Source organism: Vanessa atalanta, chromosome 11, assembly GCF_905147765.1.
Source record: "Vanessa atalanta chromosome 11, ilVanAtal1.2, whole genome shotgun sequence".
Lineage (NCBI taxonomy): Eukaryota > Metazoa > Arthropoda > Insecta > Lepidoptera > Nymphalidae > Vanessa > Vanessa atalanta.
This window is the reverse complement of record NC_061881.1, coordinates 9,522,769-9,544,384: the sequence shown is the minus strand read 5'-3', so window position 1 is coordinate 9,544,384 and position 21,616 is coordinate 9,522,769. Positions and strand designations below refer to the sequence as shown.

Sequence of the window (21,616 nt, the reverse complement as noted above, 5' to 3'; positions counted from 1 at the left end):
AATGACAAATGAGATAGAATTGTATATTAATGTTATTTAAATGTTCAAGATGCCTACGAAGGAATTATTTTATTATTAAATCATTTAAGTCAAAACAATATCGCTTTAATATATACAGTTTATTAAAGTATCAAGAACACGAAAGCCAAATAAACAAAATTTTACATAGAATTGACACAATATCTTTGGTCAAGTGCTTTGAATTTTCTATGATATTCGTTATGGATTTACGATAAAAATTACGTTTTGAACGTCGACGAAAATGTGTTATGTGAATAGTGTTGTACGATAAATAAAGATAAATTAATCAAGAACTGTCTTCGTATCTTCGATACGTAAATCTAAGATTTGTTCTTCTTCGATTGGAACAGACTACAGATAAGAAAGTATACGCGCTAAGACGATGGAATATGAAGATCAATATATCTAGTAATCAAGTGATATGTTTGAAAAACCCAACAGAAATGGATAATAGGCAATTTATATTCTTTCTGGCTCAGTACTTCTATAAAGACGTTCGGTCTTTAAGAAATCATTACTTCGACACCTTCATTACTTTCAAAGATTCCCCTGACGTAAGAACTTCAAAAGAAATGAAAGGAAATACTTAAATACGGCTTGGCATTTGACATCAATAGGGCTTTATGATATACGTTCAGCATATAGTAACGATATTACAATGTGATTTATAACATTTAACATTTTCTGATATACTAATATAAGAAAGTATGAATTAATGGGTATATATAGAGCCGAAATGTCCCAGTGGTAGGAACGCGTGCGTCTTCACCACTGAATTTCATTTGCTTAATTTGTGTTTATAATTCATCTCGTGCTCGACAGTGAAGGAAAACATCGTGAGGAAACCTACATGAGTCTAATTTCAACGAAATTCTGCCACATGTGTATCCAACTCGCATTGGAGCAGCGTGGTGGAATATGCTCTTAACTTTCTCCTCAAAAAGGAGAGGAGGCCTTAGCCCAGCAGTGGGAAATTTACAGGCTGTTAATGCGAATAAAAATGGGTATACAATATTCATAAGGTAAATATTTCATCTGACACATATTTATGTTTGTATGTATTCACGATATTATTGTTACCACCGAGAATGAGATGAATAATAAATTCAAGCACAATTGATGATTTCAAGCGGTGATGGCTAAGCTAAAATGCTTGCGTTAAATGTCTTATCCACAGTACTTAAAAGTAAAGTTAATTAACAGCGCTTTAATATATCACTCGTAGAGAGAGACTTCTCTTATAACATCACTCTTCCACAGTGTTAAATGTGGAAGAATTTTATCATCATGAGATGAATTATAAACAAAAATTAAAAGCATGAATACTCAATGATACTTGGATAAATTAACCTGCTCGTCATATCGGCTTAAGAGTAACTTGTATTACATGATATTGTTTATTACGGTATAGTAATTCTAGGACGTCGAACTATTCCTTTTTCACTTAAAACAAAATACTAACAATAATAAACTCTCACCAATATAAATTTCATGTTGTCTACTGTAAATAGCTTTGTGTGAATTCTCTTTGAAGTTGGCAAACAGGAAATCGAAAGTGCCCAAAGGCCAAATCAATAGTAAATAATAGTTGGTTCCTAATACACGCTCCAACGGTTTTGACATTTTCACTGCTTCCTGATACGTCCCGATTTTAGATTTATTACTAAGAAGAACTGATTTAGCCAACATTGGATATTATTAGTTTCAATTGTTTTTATAAAAACCAAATACTAGTTGGGCTTAATATCATTCTTTGACTTTTCACATTATAGTCAAAATAAACAACTCTTATCTTCAATATTCGTAGATAGATGATCTAGTCCTGTCCGATTTCACTTATAGCGGCCATTTTAACAGAGAATAGCCAATTGCGCAGTGGATATTATTGTGTTTGTACGTGTAAATCCCAGAAAACATTTAAAACTATTCAATTATAAAATTCAAAAGAATCGTTAAAGAGCGTTTGTGTACTAAAGGATATTACAACACTAATGAGATTTTAGTTGACTGCACACCTTGGGCATGAAATGATCGCCTCCAAGCTGTTTCAAATAACTAAAATATAATTAATATTGTACATGCAAAATGGAAAAAAAATATCCCGCTGAGTTTCTTTCGCCGGTTCTTCTCAGGTCTGAGGTGTTAAATTCCGAACTGGTGGTAGATTTTTGACTATCAATATGCAAGTGTAACACTTCTATATTGAATAAAGATTTTTGACTTTGACTTTGACTAGCACAAGTACATTTTTTATTCCACCACTCGTATAATCCGGTGACACAGCTATCCAGCCGGAAAAGTCCAGGCGCAAGACAAATGAGGATAAGGTTTATATTACATATTTTTTGAAGCACCTGTTAACATTGTCAATTTCAAAACTCAGCATCCGAATTTTTGAACTCGACAGTGTGAACACAGATATTTTTTGGTAGAAAATTAAAAAACTTTCGCTTGGACCGATGTAAACTCGAGTATTAGATGTAATTTGTCAAAATCAATTGACAGGTGACATCTAATTATCTAGGTTAGAAATTCAATAATAATCTGTTGGCACAACTGAAGGCCATTAAACTAAGAATTTAATTGAAATTAAATATGTTTGTTGAATATATTATAAAATAAATATAGATAATAAGAATGTAACGTGCTTGTAAATTACGATACTAGGTTTAAATCCTGAATCTCATATAACGTGCTGCCTTGTAAAATAAATAACTGACAAAAAGATTGACTTAGATTGACAAAAAAAAAAGACCCGCTGAGTTTCTTTCGCCGGTTCTTCTCAGGTCAGGGTGTTTCCTTTTCCGAACCGGTGGTAGTGTTTAATTTGACTATCAATAAGTAGGTATAATGCTTGTTTATTGAATAAAGGAATTTGAGTTTGAGTTTGACTGTATCAAGGCATTTTTTATATTTATTTATTATAAAAATATTTGTGTCTTATTTCAAATTATAAATTTATCCAATTTTCTGTTAAAACACTTGGACCTTAGTAGTAGTACAAAAAGCTTCATTAAATATATAACACCTCGCCTTATTGACTCGACTGGTGGCAAAAATCGGATCGAATTGCGATTCTGGCCACCAATCCACGCGGTCATGATCTTTATAGCAAATATTTTTAATTCCTATTTGAACATTGTTAAGGACTTATTATTAATAATTTTTATATATAAGTAGAGTAAAGTATCGACAAATATACGCATAGAAACGATTACTATCGCCATACTATTATACTAAACTACTATTCGAAATCCTTATAGATAGAAAAAATGTCGTACAAAAAACATAACCACAAAATACGGTCGACTTAATTGCAATAGCCGAAAAGAATCTCCCAACTGATTCCGGCGAGATACGCACACCGCATCACTAAGCAGACATTATTATTTATTGAGAAAGGAGTAAATGTGAATGGGTGACCCATTTAGCTGTGGTCGTGAATAAATACGCAACCGATCAGCTCACTGTGGCCCCGGTTCTGTAAAGAATAGATTGTGACCTCTATAAATCTTCTATTCGTGACTAGGGGTCGAAGAAGGCATAAAATATATGGGCTAAGGTAAAAGAACTAGCGATTTCAGTATTAAGTAATTCAATTGTAATCATGTTTGGTGTAAAATTTTTAAGTATTAACAAAGGCTTTTGAGTATTTACGTTTTACAATAGTTACGAATTTAAAGACACTTGAATATATTTCCAATATAGCTTTCAAAATAGATTAAGTGAATTTGAATTTTTAGATCAATAACGGAGTACATTTTTAAATATTTGAAAAACCCTAAAACCTTTATAAAAATGTTATAATAGAATTTATCCTAAGTACATAAATGATCAATCATGTATAATTTTACGAGTTGAGAAGTGAAAACTGAACAGGAGTTTCCAATATTGTACTAGATACCATTTTTTTAGTCACCAACTAGATTTTAATCCTAACTGATATAATAAATACCAAAGTATGTTTATTTGTTACGCAATTACGTCTTAACTACTAAACCGATAATCGTGAAATTCGATTAATATGTTATCTATGTTATCGTGATAACAGTATTTCGTATCTGTACGCTATCTCTTATAGCTTAGGCTTAGTCCCTGGAGAATGAGAATTTTTGTATCGAACCTTCAGTTATGCTAATGCATATGACCGGGATCTGCCGAATAAGGAAATAAATTGCGTGAGTTCACTTTGTATTTATCGGTCTATCACGGACGTATTCCATACTAAGTGACATGTGCCACAGCACTAGACAGATCTTATAGCATAGTCTCGTGATGAAAAATGTATATAACAACATCTTAATCTCTAACACTTAAGGAACTCTATTCGAGCAGGTTGAATGTCACGTCGGATAAATCATTTGAAAACTCATTAGTCACACTCACTCACTTGCAGAGATTTGATACGATCTTCGATTAATATTGACAGGTTGTGAGGAATGTGCTATTCTCAGATTATCAGTTTTAATCTTTGTCCAGATTGTTTTCTAAAAAATAATATATGTTATCTTTTATGACATTAATTCGACGTTTTAATTCTTTAAGTCATTAGCTAGTTGTAATACTTTGATTTGAATAAGAGATTACGACCACATTGTTTTTTTTTTAATACTACCAATATTATCATTACAATCAAAACAATTTTTCAAATATGGAATTATGTTCCTTACATTTGAATCTACGAATTCAAAGCCAGAAAACGTTTTCACATTCTATTACGATTAGAGTAAGACTAAGTGCACTCTAATGTATATCTTCACTCGCATTATCTGATAGAAGGAAAACTGTCAGGACCAGAACTCCAAGACAAGGAAGTGTAAAAACTGTCAACTTGAAGACCAGTCGGTACTAAGATTTTCCACACTTAAAAAGCCACTACCGACCGACAAAGCAGTCAAATTTCGTACATGATGATGATCACATAAAACCCTGTGAATAAACACTGTGAATAAGCGACCAATTAAATTCAGACGGTTAATACGTGTTTAATACGAAACAATATCGAGTAATTTAAATCATAATACAAGTATTCCGTAATTCTATCTTTACGAAATGATATTCAATTTGATTTTGGAATTCGTTTTGTATATTTACTGTTCCACAAATAAGGTTTTTAAGAGCGAATGAAAAAGTCAATGTCAACTTGTCACGAGCCCATACACCAATTTCCGTTAGAAAAGATAAATTTCTCCGTACCCTATTGACGTATCTTTGCGCCTGTTTAGACTCCGTCGCTCGCGGATTGATTGCTCCGTTTACGAATATAAAAAAAAAATGAATTACATTTTTATGACGTCTCTTTGATCTGTCGGGAACTGATATTATTGATAATTGTCCGAGTTGATGTTTAATGGAAATGGTTGGAATTTGCGAAAATCTTGTCTTTGTTTATTTAGAAGTAACATATTATTATAATAATTTATATTTATATTAAGCATTACCTTTATCTTGATTTGCATAAATAGTTTATTATCCATGACTATTTTCTAAAATCCATTAAAGAAAATGATTCTTATAAAAAATGTTATTATTTAATATTTTTATTCCATTAAATTTTAAATTTATTTTAAATAACTAATTGTTTCTAATGTCTGTAATAAAAATGGTCGTATAGTTAAATATTTGCCTTAAAACATTACCTTCATTACGAACTCATGTGCTATCCGAAGCACGGCAGAGCGACTTTGCCAACTTTCTACAACTGGGCCACTACTCTGGAATTGTTAAAAGTTATGTTTCCTAAAGGATACCCTTTACATACCCGGGTATGAGGCAAGAAAGTTTGTGGGGTTCTTACCTACTGAAACCCCTACCAGGGATTTCTTCATAACAGATTGTAGAGACTATAACATTTTTGCTAAATACATATCCGTTGTCCTTCCTTTGTTGTGCTCTTCTCGGTTTAGTTGGTAGGTATCTGTCCAAAACAAATCATCATTTTTTTTTTAAAGAAAATTTGTAAATGTGCGCCCTGTTTGCAAGGAATTACTAAAAATCCTCTCCCTGCCTCCTGTTAAGTTTAATTAGATTAATCAAAATTGAATCTACTTTTATACCATTAGTCGTTCCTTATACCGCTACACTACAAAAACGATTAATTTGATCCCACGATCCGAAAATCAAACATGTAGCAGTTATTGCCATCGCAAAACCAAAGAAGATATAATTAAAAAATATGCATACATGTTCAATGTTCACAATATAATAAGAAGTCGTGAAAGAAACAATCTTTTCCGAAGCTATTTATTCTCCGCTAAAACATCCGTGTTAGCGTGCACTGTCCCACAATATTTGGCTTAAATGTAGGCCACAGCAGGCGACGGCAACTTTTCGTCCATACATAACAGACACAAAATGTTGTTTATTATTTCACTAGTCGAGAAACCGCATTTATATACTCACAAGCAAATTCTATTCGAAAAGTTTTTTTTTTATTACGTAGTACACGCTAATCACGTGCCAAGTATAACTGGGAGTACGAGTGGAACGGAATTGGCAAGGGTACATATTACATATTTATAGCAACACATTATTATTTAAAGTACCTTTGTATAAAATATATTTCGATTCGATTTCGAATATTAAATTCGAATTTCGAAAAAAAAAAAATTTTAACAAAATAATTTAAGGACGGCTTTGACGGCCCACGCTATCTTATTATAATTTTCTTTGCTCATATAGAAATTATTTTCCTCAAATTTAGTTGCTGGCCGCACAAAAAACCAATCGTTTGACGCTGTAATATTACCACGATGCATAGTTGTTTAGAGTGAGTTTACCATGGAGTATAATGGTAATGAAATTTCGATAATCACATGGTAAAAAAATCAAATGATTCGCCAAGGTAATCTTATTTGTAAACTAAGCCAAAATGAATAATTGGTTTTGATCACATATGTGCGAGACGAAGAACAGTTTACTCATATTCGATTTAACTTGGTGTTTGTATGAAAAACAAACATTACGTTTAGGCGTTATAAATTCTTGAATGTTTGATAACCCAAAAATATCAGAACAAACGATAGATAACATTGGGATTCTTTTTATAAATTTAAGCCGGTCAACTTCTCAAACCCTTGTTTTTTAAGAAGTATAAACCATTCCTTACACCAACAATATTTCAACCTATAATCCATATGCTGTACTTTGTTCCTGTAATAGCGTTGGCTCACTCATCCTTAAAACCGGAACACAGGCTTAGAAATTATTGATGTATGGCTATCGAAATGGCAGGCCAGATTGAAATAATGCTCTACCTTTATACTCTAGGGGCCTCAAAACGTTGATACATGTCCATTTGAATTCGGAAAATTAAACCTTAGATGTGTCCGTTCAAAATGTAACCGAAACGTATAATTTAAATATGACTCTAAACAAAATATGTGATCGATCAATTTTACCAACGGAATATCTATGTTAAAAGGACGGGTCTAATTAAAAATAAATCCTTTGGGATATCGAATTTCAATTAGCAATGCTGTATGGCCGGATTAAACATAACAAATTACAGTAACACCTTTTAATTCCAACGTTTTAAAGCCAGATTTCATTTAGGTTATTCGACGGTCAATTAGTAAGTGAAAACAAAATGGCGACGTTTTCATATTCATTGCGATTTCGAAAGTGTTTTATTTTTTGACGAGTAATAACCACTCGTACTCGTATGTTGTAAATCGATATAGCGATACGTAAAATATACAGTATACAGTATTGAAATTTAGCGAATCTATACTGCAACCAAATCGAATATCAATCAATTAGGGTCTTTAAGAGTCGCTTCATTTCAACATCGGCTTCAGTTTTTATTTCTATATTAATAATTACTTTACAATACGCCTGAAGTAATTATTTGTTTGTATATCGTTATCGTCAGTGAAAACCAGTCACCGATTTTAATAAACGTTTTTATTTTTTATTTCGTTAAATATTTTAGCGCCTACAAAATTTTGTTGCTTTTGTCATAATTATGTCCAAAAGATGAGTATGTTCTTGTAAAAATCTCTCATAAAATATATTCGATCGTTTTAATTTCAACAAATTTAACCATCGAAACGATATATGTAAAACTTATTTTAGTATAAACAGTTTTTTAAGTCATATGAAAAGGTTAAATATATACATTATATAATATATATACAAAAGCACGTTTCAATAGATTATCATGAATCTCCGAAGCATGTTTACGTCTTAAAGAATTACTCACGAATGATTTCCTCTGACTGCATAACCCATGTTATTTCAAAGAAAACACATCAAAGACTTTCAAACCCCACTTGGTTTTCCGTGCCAATTAATCCATAATAATAACCAACACGAGTATTAATATCTATTAAAATGTATGATACAAAGGACGCGTTAATCAAGGCAAGCGGAAGGGTCATTTTGCATGACCTGACCGATATAACCTGACCCCTAACCGTTAAATTAAATCCGATGGGACTGTTCACGTGTTACGCTCTGGCTGGTTCCGAACCTTTTTTACTTAATAAATATTTATTTAAATGTAAAATGGTAATTTCAGGGTTAGATAATTAACGTCTATAATAGGTATTTGATCGTGGATTATATGGGTCTTCTTATAGTAAGCGTGCACGGCTTAAAAATAAATAATTTAATAATATAAAAAAAAAGTATCATATCATTCGTATACAAAATAATTGTTACAAATAATTGTTTTTCTGTGGTGTTAATAAAATTAAAAAAAATAATAATTAAAAAACCTTAGTAAACAAGAGAAAATGAACACTTTTTAAGTATTTTACGAACTTCTTCTTATTTTTAAAAATATATCAATGACGCATAAATTGTAAGTGCTAAAGTGTGTGCGTAAACAAAGGTGTGGTCTCTTTAAATCATCATTTGAACCCAGGATTTCAGGTATGTTTCTAAAGCAAGCGGCATTCAGAAGAATATGGATTCGAAAACGTTATCAGTCATAGTATGGTCTAACGAGATACCTATATAATATTTATGAAATAAAAAATTAAATGTGCTAAGACTTTACGGTAACGCTAACGGTTAACATAGACAACATTTAAAAAATACTTATCTGGATTAAAACATTTGTAAGCATCAAATACTTGGACATATTATGAGAAAGATCTTCCTAAGCTGGCTTGTGGTTGTTTGCGAGACACGTTATCATATAAAGAATCTAATTAGCGCCTGACAGGTTGAATAACATTACATGAAAGGAACAACCCACTTGATACGACCGTGAATATGACTTATTATTTTAAGGGTTTTAAATAGGGCTTGATGCATATTAATTATTTAAAAAAAAGCTTGTTTTAACAAAGTTGTAACATTTAATTACTCAACTAAACGAAGAATATTGTAAAAAACTGTAATTTACATACAAACATAGTCACCGCTAGAAATATTCAAGAATCATAAAGTTAAGGAAACAGTGATTTTTTAGAAGTCACAGATCCTACTTTATAATAAATATGTTTTTCCTTACTTCAACGCTGGACGAAGTCAGATAAACAAATTTTTCTTTGATTTAAATACTTATTGGGCAAGGGAAATGACCATTCAGATTAACGACAAAATTATTTATTCAGCGTTTAAGAAATTGGAATATTGTATTTTAATTGTGAGTATAATTTTATTCGTGTCTTACAATTAATATATATTTTTTTTTAAATCCACCTTGTTTTTATGTGGACTTTCATTTTAGTAAACTAAAGTCAAAGTTAGTAGATTTTATTGAACCACGCTGCTCCAATGCACGTTGATGGATATTTATAAAGAAAGTTAGAGGTTCAAAGAGTGACATAAGATAATTTATCTAGAAAAACTTGTCTTGTCAATAAACATATTAAAACTTGAACTCGCGATTTAAAATGAGAATTAACAAAAGCAGTACTAATTAGACACTTCAAATGCGAAGCATTAGAATAATTAAGCCGCAATATTGTGCAAGAGATACTTCTGAACCCTTAACGGTGATCAATCTGTATCAAAAATATTGTGCCCCTTAACATGCTAAGAGCAATGCTTTAAGGTTAACAAGACTTGTTATTACTACTTGAAATATTTATATAGAATTAATTAACGGAAGACAGAAAGAAGTGCTTTTGTTTCTATAAATTAATATTGGAATGAATATAGATTTTTGTATGAGTATTTCAGATATCGAAGGGCCTTCTATTCTACGAAGAGAATTCTTTCGTTATAGATTTATTCCTCAAAAATATTCTATTGTAGTCCTCAAAAATTTTATTCATATTATTGGAACTGATTTTGCCTTAATCTGCAAATAATTTTTCCAAAAAACCTTTTTGATGGAAATTTTTATGATTGTCAACAGCTAAAAGCATGTTTAATAGGAACACTTTTAATTGCAGGCACACCTGGCCCAATAGTTTAAAACGATAGATGAAATACATTTACTTATATGATATCAGATAATTTTGAGAAATTAGAAAATATACGAACCAATTTTAAATACCATTTAATGTAAGAGGCATAAAGTAAAGACAAAGCCAGATTATCCAAAAGTAGTCAAAGGCACGAGGCGACCCACTAACCTGTAACTTCATACTAATTGTAGTATCCACTAACGACCCTCTAGGTATCATTTCAGGTTGCTTCTTATCTCTGTAAGCCGCTGAAAGTTGCTGTGAGTTTTTATAACTATTTCTTGGATCAGTCTTTCTCATCACTATCTTGCTTATCTTCTTAGGCAGCTGACCAAGCAGTGTTCGCGATACTTGCTTGATTAAACTGTTGTGTTCATTTCTAAACTAATGATAATGCTGGCACATATTTTGGTCCATAGATTATTCTTTTTTAATAAATTAAATAAATATAAGCACCATCAAAATGCAACTATTGTTCAATAGTTCGATTTCGATGTTCGATTGCTATCGAGACTTTTAGAATTTATAACAATAAATTCCAAATTTGAATATTAATTTAAATTTAGAATATACTAACAACTATTTTTCCTTTCAATTTGTCATCATGTAGAATATTAATATGTAAAGTGTACACATTACTGTTCAACAAAAAAAAAAATCTATGAAAAATCATTAAATTTTTGATGAGGTCATGGATTCTCATAATTGTAGTAAATTGAAATATTCTCTCGTTTTTCTTTTCCTAATCTTTTGATGGGTCTCTTTGTTTGCGCTTGGAATTAAATATTGAAACGGAATAAATTGCTTTGGCGTGAATATTTTATAAATATGCCTTTCGAGTTGCCAGCTTAATACCTTTCATTAGGCTTATCTTTGTCTCTCATATTTAATATCTTATTAAAAAAATAACCTGGATTAAAATGTAACAATTATTATTTAAATAAAGTTTAGTTTTTAAGTTTACTATCACGAATAAGTAAAACATTTTACTGACTCAAGTTATATTATCTCATAATCATTATGTCATTAAAACCTTAATACCCTGTCGTAATATCCTGTCTCGTCTTCAAGATCATATCCACCATTATTGAATACATTTAATACAAGGATAATACCCTTAATACCCTCTGAATCTGAGAACATCGCTTTGAAAAGAAGCGGCAGGAAACTCATTAGGACGCTGCCATTTCTCCGGCTCCATACTTTGTCTACAAACAAAAGCAACTGAAACGTCTGATCCGAGCAAATTCGACGGTTATGTTACGGCGATAGAATAATACTGTACAAATGATGAACCAGATTAGGGTCCGTATACGGAAACGTAGTAATTGTTAGCTATCTAGTACCATTGTTCGCGAGACACGAACCGAGATGTGGTACAAAATACGAGAGTTCGTGACGAATAATAAAATACGGGCTATTAGATCAATGAACACACAAAGATGTATACCGATATCATACCTGTTTATACTTTGATGAATATTTTATTTAATTGATTTGAGGTTTTTTATAAAATGTTTTTAAATATTTCGTCTTAGTGTCTTAGTTTGGTAAATCGCTTCGGATTAGGTGATGAATAAAATTAATATATACGAATATCCGACGATGATGAAGTTTGACGTAAGTAAGAATTTTCAATGGTTTTATATAAAAAAAAAATATTTTTACTTTTAATATAATATACGCGTTAAATGTGTATAAAGTTTTATTTATACACACTATAATTAAATATAAATTATTTAATTTTAATATATTTTCATCAAATTAAATTTTAGATGCTTTAAACTTCGTAATGTTCACGGTGAATATTTAAATATAAGCATACTTTAATGGAGAAGGAGGAAAATGTAAAAAATCTTATATAATTGCAGACATAATATAATAGATCCAGGAATATATGACAAATACATGTGAGGAGTAACTCATACTTTTTGCAATATCAGTAGGTGATATATTTAAAGGTGAAACACACAGGGAAGACCAAAACGTCTTAAACACTTTTTATCGCGCTTCGAACCCGAATGAATGTGTTACCGTCGTTACTTCTGATTTTCCATAACATTTGTGTTTTAGCTACTTATATTGGGATACGAGTAATGTATGTGATGTTGTCTATTATTAAAAAAAAATCGTTGAGTCATATTTTATATCTTTCTTCAATCAAAAGTTTATAGATAATTGATAAGCCAGCTTTACTTGGAGTATAACAAACTTTTTCTACATTCTATACAATAATTGACTTCATAATATTATCAGTAGTATTTTATTGAGTATACATACATACTCAAGTATACGTATTGGTTGTTGTCTATTACATTTCTGCATCATTGAATGATGCAGAAATGTAATAGACAACAATTAATTCTACAAAGTTTTCATATTTTTTTGATGCCATAGATAAGTGAAAGGAGAAATGGGCCTGATTGATGGGCCGTCACTACAACCCATAGAATATTAACCGTCCTTTCCGTCCCGTTCCTTACGTCGCTTAATACACCACCAACCTTGAGAACTAAGATGTCTCATGTGCACAACACAACAATATTATGGTTTGGTGGTAGAATATCTGGTGTGTGGGTGGTATCTACCCAGACGAACTTGCACAAAACCCCAACAATCAAGTAATGTAAACTGCTATTATCAAATAACAAGCTGTCAAAAATATTTTAAATCGAATTCGCATAATTGCGGTATGTCGACTATGTTTTGTTCAATGAAAACATTTCATGTACTATATTTTTGTTATAATAAAAAATGAAGTAACATTTTGATTTTCGTTTTAATACCGATGAGTAATTTCAATCAGCGGAAATTCGAGAGTACGATTAAATTATTTTGTAGGTTAAATGGTTGTATTTTGCAAATATATAAGCTGTTTTTTTAAATAAAACTTTAATAAAGGTTATTAATAAAATATAAAGATTTACAATTAATGAAATCTAATACTTAATAAGTCATACGTAATATAATATTATTATTACTAAGTATTATAATTATGATATTTATTCGATAGCTATCTCATATCGAGACGATTTCTGTACGATTAAAGAAATCATCGAATTCCCGAAACGTCAAACAATATTAATCTTATGTCAAATCTTATGTCCTTTAATAAATGAGGCATATTAATTTATACAATACTAGCTGTGCCTGCGACTTCGTGCGCGTTGTTCGAATTTAAGTTATTTGAATATTGTAGCGTGATTTTATTTTTATTCTATACATAATTCTAAAATAAAAGTAGCCTAAGTTACTCCTTATTACATCCGCTATCTGCCAGTGAAACTCCCGTCGAAATCGGTTCAGCCGTTCCAGAGATTAGCCGGAACAAACAGACAGACAGACAAAATTGTAAATAATGTTATTTTATTATTACATATGCATTTAGTAAAAATGAGTTATTTTTATATTACAAACAGACACTCCAATTTTATTATATGTATAGATTATAAGAATATTAAAAACGGAGGTATTCGTTAATTTTATGTGTATGCGGTTTATGATAATATGGAGGTTATTTTTGAACCGGTAGTTTTATATTCATTTAAAAATTGACTCAAATATACCGGCGAGAGATTCTAAAGGCTTATAGATTGTAAATTGATTTAGGTATTTGGAACTGTATTTTTAAACCTAAATATAAATACTCATGAATACTGAACTGCGTAACGGTTATAGGATTTGAATAACATTTTATGTATAAATTAGTTTTCAAAACAAATAAAAACCATTCACTTCGCTGGACGTAAAATATATTGATCGAGTACAATTTAAATGAATTTATTTTTAAATCCGAAATATAAGGATTTTTTTATAACATGTGTAGACTTTGTCTATGGTCACCGCTGCCCATAGACAAAGTCCGTATGAATTTTTAAGCATTCCTTATAGCCCCCAACGCCACTAATTATAGTAGTTGAGATTTTGTATCCCCTGTGTCTGTTACTCTGGCTCACTCGACCATCACACCGGAATACAACAGTACTAAGTATCTACCCAAAGGGGCTCGCACTAAGCCGTACCGCCAACTAAACCATTGTAAAGGACTTAATATTTTTCTGCTTTTTAGGCTTCATAGTCTGAATAGGTATGTCATGGTCATTCCGACAAGTCTGCCTGATTTGCCGCTACTTCTTCTAGACTTTCTTCGTTACAGAATGCATGTAATGGTATTTCTATCGCGACTGTCCTGATCCGTCTACATTACCTTGTCTTACGCTTTACCTTATATATACGATCTCTGAATAAAATTTATAAATTTAACACTTTGATTAAGTTTTTAATAGACATTATGTTAATAAGAAAAAACCAAGATGGCACAGTACCTGGGGACGTGAAGCGTACCAGATAATTCCGGGCTCAATCTCGAGCACATAGTACCGATTATTCACGCGTTTCATCAAAAAAGTCGTATGGAAACCTATTTGTACTCGATGAAATTCTGCGCATTGTGTCCAGCTCACACTGAAACAGCGTAGTGTAATAGAGTTGAAACTCCTCTTCTCGTACTCCATAGCCAAGATAACTAGACTATTTTACTACTAACGATCCAAACATTTCACTGTTTAAAGTTGCTCAAAATGAAATCCTGTCGCAATCTTGGCGTAACTTGAACCATTTGTTACACTGCGAACGCTATCAAGATCGAAAACTTCGATTTGTTTCCTATCCGTAACACATTTTAGTGATCATTTTTTAAAATAACTTTGTGCCATGTGTGTTTTAAGATGTCGATCAAACGGTAATGAAATAGTCGTAACTGACTAAGCCTTTATATAAAAACAGATTTTAATATTCATTATCATACGTTCCATTGTGATTAATGCTCATTTGCTCCTAAGGTTTCTTTTGTCTTCGTGCCTGATTTCAGCCTAGGAATTGTGAAGGACATATTTTGCTGCAACAGTTTGTGCAAAAATGTGCACGCTCTGTGCATATATTTCATCGATCTTATAATTTAGTGCCGAATACGCCACAACAGAAAAGAGCTCAAGTTTAGAACATTTGTGTCCCCAAAAACTTATATCTATTTAATGGTCCAAAACGGGGCTTGACCCCAGGACCAGACAAATCTTATAACTATCACCTATAAAAAAATCGTTATAAAAATAGTGACAATAAACAAAGGTCGAATTTTCGAATTAGGGCAAGTGCCACTCAATTTCGAAGTGGCAAATTCGTGTTTACAATTCATCTCGCGATCGGCTTGGCAAACATCGTGAAAAAACCTTATTTGTATCGGAAGTTTTTTTCAGATGTAGAAAATACTAGTGCAGCAGTAGACCGTGTCACATAAGACTATGAATTCTTAGCGATAATTATTTTAGTATCTGTGGCGATGAGACTATCTTCAAATATAAATGTAATAGTATTTTTATATTCATATTCAGATGGATTCACTTACCCAAATAAAGTCAAGCTACCAAACTCAAACTCAAATTCCTTTATTCAATATAGAAGCATTACACTTACTTATTGATGGTCAAATTAAACACTACCACCGGTTCGGAAAAAGGAACACTCTGACCTGAGAAGAACCGGCGAAAGAAACTCAGCGGGTCTTTTTTTGTCAAATTAATTATACACATAATTATATATTAATAGAAACAGCCAGGAGGCGATCGTTTCATTCCCAAGGTGTGCTATCCAACATAAACTCACTAATTGTATAGTACCTTTACCTGTACCTTTTGCACAATACCCTATTTGGGTATACAATCTAATTGTTATAAAATAATAAACAAATCCATTTCTGTATTATGAATCTATCTGTATCTGTAATATTGTTCAATTAAAAAAACATAATCGATATGTATATGTTAAGACTACTAAACAAGCGTGATGGCGATTAAAGCACTAATAAGTAAAGTAAAAAGAAACTACTTAAATAAATACAAAGAATTACTGATGGTACAAAGATAGCGGAAGCCATCATTAAGATACCGCCACCGATTGTTGCCATATCTATGCAACCAAGTAATTCTGAACCCTCTACGTTACAATTATCTCGCTTGATACCGTTTGTGTGGCCGTAACTCTTAAAGCTTCTTTAGGGTTTCACATCTTATCAATGTCTATCGTATCCTCTTTGGCATTCTTGACTTTTATACTTACATAAAAAACGCGTCAAACGAATTTGCTTCCTAAGGGACATAAATTCAAAGATGAAAAGGTCTTTTTCCAAGGCACTTGAAGGAAATAATTTAGTGGCGGTTAAAATCCGCTTTTCCGTTCGTGTTTGTTCGGTATATTGTCTATTTTTTATCCTCTTTTATGCTGCCCTTAAGGAAAATTAATTAAGTGCTATTGTTCTTTTTGAGTGCCGTTTTGTAAGCAGCTGGCGTTTCTACGTTTTTATTTGCTCCGTGTGTGGTTGTTGTTCCTCTGTTGCGGACTTTGTATAAAATTTGAAATGTAAATTGATAATTATATTTAGTTACATTTATATTTTTAAACTTTCAAAATAAATCTTCGCTTATAAAATTGTCACTGTAATATACAGCCAGATTTCTATAAGTTGTTTTCTAAAATCCCAGCTTCCGTTTATGGAATAAAACTACGTTATATTGCAAGTTTGATTGATAGACAGACTACCTGTATTAAATACAAGTCTCGAAGGTTGCAGATAATGATGTAACTTATTTTCAAAAACAAAATATTTTTAACTTTATCTACTTTTTCTGCTTTGTATAAATGTACGAAACAAAAGTTAAAAAGTTTTTCCGGTGACCGTAAGTCTGGTTTTAAGCCGTGACTTCAAACTTACCGCAGAAATTCTAAAACAATGCTTCGTTAACGCAGCCATTTTGGGAGAATATTATCTAATTAATTACGTATAATATTCATATATATTTTTTTCTTTTGTGCTGTGTTATAAATGTAAAATTTTGTTAATATAATAGAGTTCACTTATTAATGACCGTTTAATTATAATAAGATTTTTCTACGAAGAGATCGCATAAGCAATCGGTAAAAAATATAGAGTACTAAAAGTTGCCACCCATAAATATCCCACTGTTGGGCAGAAAACTTCACACCTCTTGCAATTTTTTTATTTTCTTTTTATTTTTATGTTATAGGTGGCAAACGAGCAGCAGGCTCACCTGATAGAAAGTGACTACCACCGCCCATGGCCAGCTGCAACACCGGGGGGCTTGCAGATGCGTTGCCGGCTTTTAAGAAAGGAGTACGCTCTTTTCTTGAAGGTTCCCAAGTCGTATTAAAAATTTCAAAAACATAAAAACCTTGAAATTTTACACCACCCTAAAAAAAACAAACAATTCGCTGGTTTTTGCTTGGATTTCAACCCACAACCCTCACTTATAATCGGTAAATCTTTTCCCACAAGACCAACACAATTCTCTAATATTTACAAGAGACATTTATACATTAAAAAAATACAAGGATATTAAGCAAACGGGCGTAAGGTTATATTTTTCCTTATTGAGGCTCTTTATACGTTACAAGAACCGACAGCTTGGATGGAAAAAGAACTTGGAAATGTATAAAAACAATTCCTATCCCTTCGAGATATGACTCGTATATTTTATTGTGTTTTTCTCGAAAAATGATCGCACGACTTGTGCTTATTACGTAAGACGATCCAATTTACAATGACAGAATAAGCAGATATTATGAAAACACGCTATTGCAAAAATGAATTGACTTTTGTAACGTCGTATTTAAAGAAATAAACTGAAAGTCAAGTATTTTGTAGTCTTTTATTTGAATTAAGAATTGTTTGTTGAATGATTTATATTTGTTAAATGTATATATCTCACTTATTGGACAACACCTCATCTTCCGAGAGATTAGGAGCCTACTCCACCACTCCAAGCGCGTAGGATGTGGCAAAAAGAACAAATACAGGTTCAACAAAAGAGAACTCTAGTATTATTTCATTTAATACACTTGGAGCACAAGTTTCCTTTGTGCCAAATTTCATCAAATACGATTTAGTAGCTTGGACGTGTAAGAGCAATAGGCAGTCATACAGAGCTACTTTTGAATATTTAATTGTAGTATAGATTAATTAGCAGTGATAAAATGTCTTCACTTCTCAAAGACAGACAGACAGTTAGTCATTTTTACAAGTTAAGTGCTCACACATTCCATTCATCCACCCTAATAGCCTGATGGGACGATAAACCGTCACGACCAACAATAAGTCAGGCGCAAGACCAACGACACCACTTACACACTATTTCCGAGGGACATATATGTAACTCTACCAACTTGTTAGCTTGGGGTGTGCTACAGATAATTTGACAAAATACTCTATTTTGTGCTCTACTCGAGATTCGAAGTTCGAAACTAATAGATCTGCAGCGCTACGAGATCACTAGACCGATAGAGTAATTGACATAATCCCAATTATAAATGTAAAGAATGATACAAAAAGCTTACTTGAAAACTCGTATTCATAAAATGTACTTTTCGTGCAAACATATTTCACCTTGACCCTGACTCAGCTTACGTATCTTGGCTGTATTATAAAAAAAACTGGAGTTAAAATGAGATCTCTCATTTTGTACTTTAATTAAAAATAACGTCGTGTTATTATGTAACGATTTAAAAAATATGACGTACATTCATAAAATCGCGAACAATTAAATTTTTTGAGTGTGATACTGAATCTAGTAGTTATAGATACATATACATTTACTATGACAATTAGTATTACTATGTACGCACACTTCCATACTTATGTAATTAGACCCATTGAAGACATAATAATATATTAGACCTCTCATTCATCATCGCATAGGAATTATAAGGAATGGATCAAATCTCACCAGTGACCGATGTACGTACTTACTATATTATTGTATGATATATTAACAATAACAATATCTTAGAATGTGTTTAATGGTATAATATTGGATATTTAATTCCAAAGGACTCTAATTTAAAAATATATAAAAATAGTTTATATATTTATGTATTTATTTTATTTAAATTTTCATCCGGATTATTGATTCTGGCTTATCGCAAGTAAAGTGTTTTTATTCTATATAAGTATTTGATATCTCTTTGTTTGTACAATTTCCTTCTGTGCTTTAAATTGCAGTATAATTATAATTTATTATATTGTGCACAGTTAGTAATACATATAAAAAGTCAAAAATATATAATTCTATTATAATCCATAATTATAAAATCTAAGAATTTTTCCGCCATCTTCATCAGCTAATTTGATTTTCTTTTCGGTAAACAAATTGAATAAACACCCTTGTTTTAGTAATGAATAATGTTGTAATGAAATTTCTAGAAAGTTAAGCTGAAAAGCAACCTTATAATATAGAATAAATATTGTGTTGACCTTTTTCTTTCCAAGAAACATTCGTAGAATGAATTTTTAAATTTCATCGCTTCCTCGATTCTTTTGACCTCACATTTTAGTCTTTGTTTTAATTTTTAAACAAAGCTTAAAAGGAAACTCACTTTAATAGTGTAAGATAGTCGGAAATCTACCTAAATATATGTGTGTATTTTTTTTTAAATTAAAATACTAAACGATCATATTTATCAGAATATTAAAACTAGTTTTATGCTAAATATAAATACTTAACCACTTTCCCAATAAATACTTATAGACTCATTAAAGTGCTTAAAATAAAAACTCTTGATTTTAAAACATTATTTAAAGAAAAATAATAATCGTACAGTTTAATAGAAATTAAAAAAAAGACATTGATAAATTAAAATTAATAAAAATGACGTATTATAATTCTTGGTATTGTATAATCAATGTCTTATGCGAGAACAAAAATAAATATTGATATAAACTTACCTTTTGAACCACGTGTTAATCAACGTCCAAAAACACTGAACAATCACTACAATTTAAATTATCGTCTTATTAATAATCCTTCTGATAATTATCATTTCAATCGAATTGATAATTCGCGAATGCTAATACGTATCAGGCGGGGCTAAATCGTGTCAAGGTCCCTGAATTGACTCCGGCGTAGACGTCCGCTCTGTAGCCGGTCTACGGTACGACAGCCTCACGTTGCTACGAGCTACGCGGGGATCCGCGGCCAATCGAAGCGAGGCTGCGTGGATTGGAGTATGCTCTCTTTTATTATTAATTATAAAAAATAGTTATAAATATTAATCAAGAAATACAATTTCTTAAAATGAAATAACTTTTAGTTGAATTATAAGAAGAATATCTACCAGAATATTTTTTAAATATTTAATTGTTTTTATTAAATGTACGGTAAGGTACGCCAATACAACTGACATAACTTAGTATATAAATATATGTTTATATACATAAGTTTTTGAAATGTAAAACAGTAAAACTATAATCACAAATTTGAATATTTTCGAATCAAAGCCCTACTTTATAATACATAAATATTCAAATTAATAAATAATAATCTTATAATTATTCTCTACTTACAAACTATAAGGGGAATAGTAAATGTAGAGCATAATACCGTTCGTAGCATTATAAATACATAGGAAGGAGATAACAGTCCAAGTTGGGCAATTGCGTGCCTGTGCCGAAGAGAGATAGCAAGATACTTATTGTATCTAGTAAAAGCAGGATGGATATATAAAGAAGGTTAAGTTTCTTCAAATCATTGAAATATATTAGGTTTTATTTTGCTAATTGACTCCTTTGAATCAGATAAGCTGATTTTTACTTACATTTATAACGATCGTTAAAAATTGTAAGCAAAAATGTTAGCAGTATTAATTGTTTCTTTTAAATTTGCATGCGTGGAATGCATTTATAGTTGCACATCAAGTATAGTTTATGTGATTAAAACTGCATTATTTATTTAAACAGTAAATTCTAATGTAATTGCGAAGATTTTAATTAACAAATTAGCGTTAGTGTTTCTTGAAGAAAATTAAATTTACTCACACATACTTAATTATAACTTTATTATATTCTAGTATTCAAAAATACTTCAAACGATTAATACAAAAAAAAACTTTCCAAACTTTCTCGCACGAAACAGGAATTAAATATATATCACATGTAAAGTAAGTAGTAATAACATGTAATATCTCTCTATTTATATTTTCTTCAAAGCAAAACAAATGAAGGATATGAACATTCAAATGTGTTACACGCTTTAGTTTAGATTCGCCTGTTCTATCCGCTGGAACATCTCAGCTGAAGCGGCATGGTTTAATTACCGTATAATACTTTTAATAGTGGATTAAGTTCCGTATAGATTAACGATCTGTTTTATATATGATTGTAA

The 21,616-nt window shown here is 31.1% G+C and overlaps 1 protein-coding gene across 1 annotated transcript in view; it reads right to left on the bottom strand.

Moving 5' to 3' along the window:
* LOC125067301 (C3 and PZP-like alpha-2-macroglobulin domain-containing protein 8) overlaps nt 1–20,374 on the bottom strand; it is a 229,109-nt gene extending 208,735 nt beyond the window's left edge. Inside the window, exon 1 of the mRNA XM_047675818.1 lies at nt 20,182–20,374. The gene's annotated coding sequence lies outside the window, so the exon portion shown is untranslated. The remainder of the gene's footprint in view (nt 1–20,181) is intronic.
* Nucleotides 20,375–21,616: the final 1,242 nt, after the last annotated feature.